Raw genomic sequence first — 8,506 nt, 5'->3', positions numbered from 1 at the left:
GCAGCTTCCAGCCTATTAGAGAACGGACCCTCCACCTTAGCAATGGCGACAGGAAGGTCCCACCCCTTAACAACATGCTTCCGTATCCAGTTTATTTACAACTGGTGAGATTGATGGTAAGCTTAGCCAATAGAAAATCAAAACGGGCGAGGCCCTCTTGACCGAATTTGATATTTCCATCGAAACTGAAGTTTCTTTTCTTCTCTTTCCTTTTTAACCACGATCTGCTTGTTATGGGAGACTTACCCTTGAGACCTCTTTATAAGTAGGAGTCCCAGACGGGACAATTTTTAAAAGACTACATATCCTCCAAAGTCCTATGAGATTTAAAACAAGTCACACAGAAAAAATTGTGTCAGTGTTTTATGGCAAAAAAACATTAGCATTTAAAAATGTAGGACTAGAGGGGCGCCTGGGTGGCTCAGTGGTTTAAGCCTCTGCCTTCGGCTCGGTCATGGTCTCAGGGTCCTGGAATACAGCCCCGCATCGGGCTCTCTGCTCAGCAGGGAGCCGGCTTCCCTTCCTCTCTCTCTGCCTGCTTCTCTGCCTACTTGTGATCTCCGTCAAATAAATAAATAAAATCTTAAAAAAAAAAAATGTAGAACTAGGGCGGTGCCTGGCTGATTCCGCCCCTCTTGATTTCGGGTCGTGAGTTGGAGCCCCACATTGGGTGTAGTGATTACTAAAAAAAAAAAAACAGTAATTTTTTAATAAATGGGGGTTATTATTATTTTTTTTTTAATCTCTACAGTCCACGTGGGGCTTGAACTGCACCCTGAGATCAAGAGTGGCATGCTCTTTAGATTCAGCCAGGTACCCATGAAGATGAGAGGATTGGAAGTGAAATGAATGTGAGGATTAGGAGAAAATTTTTTATTCCTTGCAGCAAGATGCGAAACAAATATCTCCATTTAAGAAGCCAAGGCTAGGACACAGAACCTGCCCAAGATTGCATAGTTAATTGAGCTGGGCTAAGGTTTGAACCCAAGTCTTACCCAAAAGCCCAAGTTCCTTCTATGCATCAGGCTGCTTCCCCTTAAATGATTTAACACAATGAGGGCCTAGAAGAATGTCTAGCACATAAACAGATATTCAGTTAATGTTAGTAGAAATTGAAGCATCTGACTTTTTTAAAGGATCTGAGAGTGGTGGGTGGGAGCACTAGAGATTGTGGAGCCCAGTGAGCTGAGAGGAAGTTCTGGGAAGGAGGTTACTGATGGGGAAGTTTCAAGCTTTCAAATACAAAGTATTTTTAAAAAGTCAAAATGGGTCTGAGCTATGCTCAGGAGAAGAAATTTCATCCTCAAAGAGAAAAGTCTAGGTTACCCCTGCTGCAGTAGTCATCGTGTCTCTCTCACGCACATTCCCCTGGCTGACCTGGAGAGGTCAGTATCAACAGTACTAAATCACATAGATACTATGTATGCCTGATGTCATGCAATGAAAATGGCATTTAGTGTCTGTGGTTTTCCTCCCCCAAACCCATAAAACTAACCTCATCTTGAGGAAAAAAATAAATTCCAATAGAGGGTCAAACTAAAAAATACCTGACAAGTACTCCTCAAAACTATCAAGGTCATCAAAAACAAGGAAAGACTGAGAACTTGTAACAGCCAGCTATTTCTAGATAGAAAAAATATTAGGTAAAACTCAGAAAATCTGAATAAACTGTAGACTTTTCATTAATAATAACATAAGAATACTGGTCCATTAATGTTGGCAAATGCACCACACTGGTAAAAGGCAACAATAGTGAAACTGAATATATGGTATAGGGGAACTCTCTATATTATCTTCTCAATTTTTCTGTAAATTCAAAAGTTCTTTTTTTTAAAGATTTTATTTATTTATTTGACAGATCACAAGTAGGCAGAGAGGCAGGCAGAGTGAGAGAGGAGGAAGCAGGTTCCCTGCTGAGCAGAGAGCCCGATGTGGGGCTCAATCCCAGGACCCTAGGATCTTGACCTGAGCCAAAGGCAGAGGCTTTAAACCATTGAGCCACCCAGGTGCCCCTCAAAAGTTCTTTTTAAAAAGATTTTATTTATTTGACACAGAGAGAGAGATCACAAGGAGGCAGAGATGCAGGCAGAGGTGGAAGGGGAAGCAGGTTCCCCGCTGAGCAGAGAGCCCTATGTGGGGCTTGATTCCAGGACCCTGAGATCATGACCTGAGCGGAAGGCAGAGGCTTAACCCACTGAGCTATCTTGGTGCCCCATGTAAATTCAAAAGTTTTAAAAAACAAACATGCACACACACACACACACACGCACACACACCTCATTTTCTACTAGGCCCCAAATTGTCACCATTCAGAGCTCACTCTTTGGTTTTGAATAAAGGCCAGAGAACAGAGGAACTAATTCCAGATTTGGGAACTAATTCCAGAAGATCACTGACCATTGACTTTTGCAAAGGAGATATACAATAATGAGACTGTATTGCCCATAAAAACATTCCACCTTACCATCCAAAAAAGTTCTGACACTTCAAGGTAGTCACAAAAGAAGCTTTTAGCTTTATTTTACCATGAGGACACTGCTCAAAACACTTTAAAGAATCTGCTTCTGGGGGTGCCAGTCTGGATCAGTAAAGCATGTGACTCTTGATCTTGGGGTTGTAAATTTGAGCCCCACATTGGATGCAGAGATTACTTAAAAATAAAATCTTAAGGGACACCTGCATGATTCAGATGGTTAAACATCTCTCCTAGCTCAGGTCATGATCTCAGGGTCCTAAGGATAAAGGCCCCCAAATCCATGGGGAGTCTGCTTCTCCCTCTCTCCCTGCCTCTCCCTCTGCCTGTGCTCTCTGTCTCTCTCTCAAACGAATAAATACAATCTTTAAAAATAAATAAAATAAATAAAATCTTTTAAAAAGGAGTCATTTTCAGAGTCTATAGCACACAATGCAATGAATATTCATTATCTGCAGGTGGATCTGATGTATGCAAATAGCCAAAAACTCAGGCCAAGACTGTTGAGTAAATGGAGTGGAAAATCTGGATAGTAAATGTGTTTTAGAATATTTTTGGATTTTAGAAAGGTAATATGGTGCATATACAACATATAGGGCAACAATCCCAATGGGGCCTAGGACAGCACCCTGTAATCAAACAAATTAATTTTTCTGCATTGAGACATAATTATTCACACTGGGATAAACAAAAGTGGGATAAATGAAACTATAAACAACTTGATATAAATTTCGGAGGTGTGCCACAAGTAAGTTCGGGTCAGATTAGGTTGTGGTGTCAAATGAGTTAAGAAAAAGTTTTTGTTTTCACAATTATTATTTTTTTACTCTAGGAGAATTACAGACCATAAAAATTTGATGAAGACACTCCATTTCAACTCTTCAGTCGCCCAAGCTAGAATCCCAGCTACTTGAGCTATTTGTATACATCTTACCACTTGAACCACTTTAATTTTCTCCAAGCTGGTTTCCTTGTGGTTTTTGCAACCATAAAACCCTTCATCCACACTACTCTTAAATGCAGATCTGCCTGTGTCACTTCCATATTACAAAGTCCTTATGATTCCCTAGTTTCTCCAGTGATGAAGCCCCGGGTCTTGACTGTGATCTAAAACATAGATGTAAAGAAACTAACTACAACTGGGCTGTTCAAAGTTTGTTACCAATCTGCAATGGAAGTATTTCAGAAATTAAGTGTAAGCATTTAGAAACTTTTCTTGCAGTTTGACAGAGAATTTTTGTATTTGTTGAATCTAATAAAAATATGGACTTTGTTTTACTTTTCTAACAATTCATGTTTGGTGTATTTTACAGAAGTAGGGAACAATAGATTAGAATTTTTAAAAGGTTTTATTTATTTACTTAAGAGAGAGAGAGAGCACAAGCAGGGGAAGCAGGAGAGAGAGAAGCAGGCTCCCTGCTGAGCAGGGAGCCCAATGCAGGGCTCAGTCCCAGGACCCTGGGATCATGACCTGAGCTGAAGGCAGACACTTAACCAACTGAGCCAACCAGGCGCCCTGGAATTTTTTTAATTGGTCCTTTGCCATAGTTTGAGAAAGCACAAGTCTAAAATACACTTAATAAAATGGACTTCTACACCTCCCTGGGCTGGTTTTCTTCTAAAGATTTTATTTAGTAGGGTATGTGTTGTAATGAGCACTAGGTATTATGTAAGACTGATGAATCACAGATCTTACCCCCTGAAACAACTAAGACATTATATGTTAATTAATTGAATTTAAATGTTAGAAAAAGTAAAAAAATATATTTATTTATTTTTAAAATTTTTATTTATTTACTTGACAGATAGAGATCGCAAGTAGGCAGAGAGGCAGGGAAGCAGGCTCCCTGCTGAGGGGAGAGCCCGATGCAGGGCTTGATGTGGGGCTTGATCCCAGGACCCTGGGACCATGACCTGAGTGGAAGACAGAGGCTTTAACCCACTGAGCCACCCATGAATCCCTTATTTATTTATTTATTTGAGACAGAAAGAGAAAGCGCACACATAGGCATGGAAGGGGAGGGGGTGGAGGACCAGAGGGAGGACAACTTGACTCCATGCTGAGCACTGAGCTGGTACGGAGACAAATCCTACAATCCTGAGATCATGACCTAAGCTGAAACCAAGAGTAGGACACTGTAACTGACTGAGCCAATCAGGTGCCCCTCCCGGGGCGGCCTATCCAGCAATAATGAATAATTTCTTTATTTTTTTAAAGATTTTTATTTATTTGACAGAGCAAGAGAGACCTGAGCCAAAGGCAGAGGCTTAACCCACTGAGCCACCCAGGTGCCCCAATAATGAATAATTTCTAGTTTCTGAAATATATTCTGTTTCATATCTCCATGTAAGTTTCCATTCTAATCTGACTTGACTGGCCCTAGAAATATTCATACATCAATATCCTAGGCTACATCAAGTACTTTGGATGCCTGTCTAAACCAGTTTCCTACAACACCAGAAGACATCAGTTGCCCCCTATTCTTCTGTCATTATTGGGTACCCCTTTTGTTGCACTATCTCCCTACCTCCTTCAAGGCAGAGGTTAGGATTATTTGTCTTCGCCTGGTGAAGCATCTCTTGTAAAATGACTAACTGAAGGAGAACACTCCTTAGACCACAATTATAACATGTTACAAAGAGGAAAAAATGAGGATCTTTATTTTATATTCATATTTTTCTGTTACTAGCAAAGATTTCAGTCTCCTACCTTTCCCATCTGGGTATGAATTAATTTACCAGAACACTGGACATTTTATTTTTTTAATTTAAGTAAACTCTGCGCCCAACCTGTCGCTGCAGCTCACCACCCCAAGATCAAGAGTCACATGCTATACTGACTGAGCCAGTCACATGCCCCACAACAGTGGACATTTTCGAAGACCAAGGGGCCACACTTGCGAGATTCACTGGAAACTTTAAGTAAAGGAGACCTCTTCACTTAATAGTTTAGCCCAGATTTGGCCCCTTTTGGAGCAAAATGTGTCAATCGCCCTTTTCAGACCAGGAAATAGCATCATTAATGCATTCATTTCAAAGGGCCCACCAGAGAGCAGACCAGCGCTAGAGAAGTCTTGCGCTGAGGGAGAGACAAGCAAGTATAATTGAAAGGCTTACAAAGAGCCTTGAGGCCTCTGAGGGATGGAAGGAATTAATTCTGCCTGGTGGGGGAGTGGGGCATGAGGGAAGATGACATTTGAGCCAGACCCTGCTGAGCGAACTTGATTTGGCCTGGTAAAAACGTAGTGGAGGGGAATGTGAGCAGTGCAATCTGCTAGATGAAAATCTGCACGTGCCCAGGAATGACAATCCTTCTGGTTAGCAATTTCCTCACTCCTCTTCCACCCACTTCTTCACACTCTTTCCCCCTGTTCTTGGAAAATTGGGACTGGGGATACTGTTTCCCTTCCTGGAAGAGACCGGTGTAGACAATAAATTAATCCTTGATTAAATGGGATCCCTTGCTACGCTATGCGCTATGCGTAAACTCTGAGAACACTCGGATGGGGAGGGGGAAGCAGGTGAGTCAGGTAGGGAGGGGTCCTGATCCACACTGGGGAGAATAGGGCTCACGGAGAAAAAAAGGAGAAATAAAATTTTTGTATTTGTGCAACACCTTTTATCATCCCCCCCTTTTATCTTTGTTTTTCTGTAGCTTCTCATAGTCTTGGTCTCTTTGTCTCTGTCTCTCTCCAATTGCAAAAGGCTGGAAATTCCTAGTTCTCAACGGAAGGGAGTAGGAGGGGAGTTGGGGGTGGCAGGAGTGGGAGGGAAGCGAAGAACAGACGTCTCAGCAGCTCCGGCTGCGGGGGCGCTCTGGGCCTCTTGCGGGGCTTCACAAGTCAATGATTTTTTTTTTAAAATGTACATATTTTTAAATCCACACATAGGGGCTCACATACAAACCTAGAGAGAGACAGAGACACAGATACACAATTCGATGTAAAGAAACATATAAATACATTATCTGAGGATACAGAGGCACAAACTAGCAATAACGTCTTAAATTTGCTTGGCACTTTACAGAGTCTTCATACACATCTTCTCATTTGAACCTCACGACAACCCTGAAAAACAAAGATACAAACCCTCAGGAGTTCCACTCTCCCACACAGGTTCACACCCAGGGAGACCCCCTACTTACTCCCCTAGGGGACTGGGCAAGCCCTGGTCTTGGGACTGGTCTCCCTTTCTCCCTCTCTGGCCGAATATCCGCCCCCAGAATAAAAAAGTGGAGGACCCGGAATCGGCTCCTCCCTCGTCCCCTTTCCTGGGCTGGGACCCAAGGGCCCAGCGCCCAGCTGGTTACCCTCGCCGGCTTCACTCGCTACTCCGCCCTCTTTCCTGGGCCTGCGTCTCCCTCCGGACCCGGGGGCTCAGCACCGCCCCAAAGGGGCCCGGGTGGGAGGGAGGGGGGCGCCTGAAACAGAGGCTGCGTGGGCGGAGGATGTGCGTCACGGGGCGCGTGGGCAGGGGGAGGGAGGAGGCACGTGGAAACCCGGGGCCAGCGGCTGGCAGCCCAGGCTCCAAAATAACCAGAGAAGAGTGGGGGAGGGGGTGCCCACACACTTCAGAGAGGGTCGGGGAGAGTCCCGGGAGGGAGCCCGTCTAGCCGCGCCTTCCAGTTGCAGAACTGGGGATGGGGAGTTGGGGGAGGAGGGATCTGCGCTTTCCTATTACCTCCTCACTGCGTTTGGGGCTGAAGGAGAAGTGAATCTTAGGTACCGAAATCCCACCCCGGGATGCACTCCCCCTCTTCTGCCCCCACTGGAGACGGAAAGGTCCCCCTGCTGAGCCGGAATGTAGAACTAGTCCCGGCCCACGCCGCCCACGCCTAGCCAGGCCCCGAGCCACTCAGAAGTGCGGAATGGCGGGGCGGGGCTGAGGTTTCGGACCAAGGAGAACCTGACCCCCGGCCGGTCCGCTCGGTTCCCCATCCACCGTGCCTTCATTTTGTCGGGGCCTCGAGCCAGGACCGGCCCTCAGAGCCCCTGCTGGCCCCCCACCCCCACCCCCACCCGACCTCCCAGCCGTGGGCGGGAGTGTAATGGGAACCAGATGGGGCTAGGAGAAACAAACGGGGAGGGTGGGTTGCGGAGGGGGGCTAGGCTCCTTGAGGGAGCTCCTCCCTCCAACTCCTCCGCAGGGAGCCACGTCGGACTCTCCGGCCTCCCGCCCATCTTCCATTAGACTCTCTAGAGCGCAGGTCCCTAAAAACGTCCGCAGAATGGATGTTCTCCCTACCCCAGCTTTGCCACAGAATTCCCGAGGAGCAGGTCCTCATCCTTAACAAACAGGGTGCGACGAGTAGAGGAAGGAGGGGTACCTCCTTCCATCCCCGCCTGACCAATGCTCTAACAGCCCGACGCGACTGATCGACGCGTTAGCTTCTACCATAACCCTCCCATTCCTGTACCCCAAACTTCGACAGGGACTCGAGGCAGGGATGGAGGCCTGGGTTTCTGAGCAGGGGCCTTCAAATGACTCCTTTTGCAGCAGAGTAAGAGTGCTGGGATATCCGAGGAATTCCTGCAGAGACCCGCGCTCGCAGACCTGCCCTAAGCGCACACTCAAGGGGAGTCGGATGCACGCCCGAGAGGAGCCGCGCACCCCAAGACTCCGCCAACTTTTTCCCGGCTCATTCCTAGCAATCCCACGTACAGCATCGCGAGGCCGGAGTGTGGGCAGCGGGCGTCCGCGTAGTTGTTGAGGCGCGTGTGCACGTTCGTGCGCTTCTCCGTGTTTTTGTGTACCCGCGCGTGGTTGTGAAACTCCGCTCTCCGCTCGGAGGGGTAGGAGCGGGCGGGGAGGGGGATGTAGGAATGTCGCCGGCTGGGCGCTCACGTGGGTACGTGGGCGCGAAGAGGGCCGGCTGTGCATCCGGCGTGGGCGGCGCGGAGCGACCTCGCCCCGCCCGCCGGGTCCCCAAGCCCGACCTCCCGCAGCTCGGCCTCGGTCACCTCAGTCCCAAGCTCGGCGCCGCAGCTCCGAGTCCCCGCCTCCGCCTCCCGCTCCACGCCCCCTCCCCCTAGT

General features: G+C 47.0%; 1 long non-coding RNA gene across 1 annotated transcript; it reads right to left on the bottom strand.

The window, feature by feature from the left end:
• Positions 1-6,409: 6,409 nt before the first annotated feature.
• LOC131838574 (uncharacterized) lies at positions 6,410-8,451 on the bottom strand. Its single transcript, XR_009356653.1, has 2 exons — positions 8,135-8,451; positions 6,410-6,540 (listed from the first exon to the last, which is right to left on the bottom strand). It is a non-coding gene; the product is annotated as an uncharacterized LOC131838574 (long non-coding RNA).
• Between the last annotated feature and the right edge of the window lie 55 nt (positions 8,452-8,506).

The sequence above is a fragment of the Mustela lutreola genome, chromosome 8 (assembly GCF_030435805.1).
Source record: "Mustela lutreola isolate mMusLut2 chromosome 8, mMusLut2.pri, whole genome shotgun sequence".
In the NCBI taxonomy this organism is placed as follows: domain Eukaryota; kingdom Metazoa; phylum Chordata; class Mammalia; order Carnivora; family Mustelidae; genus Mustela; species Mustela lutreola.
This window is presented reverse-complemented; position numbering and strand designations above follow the sequence as displayed.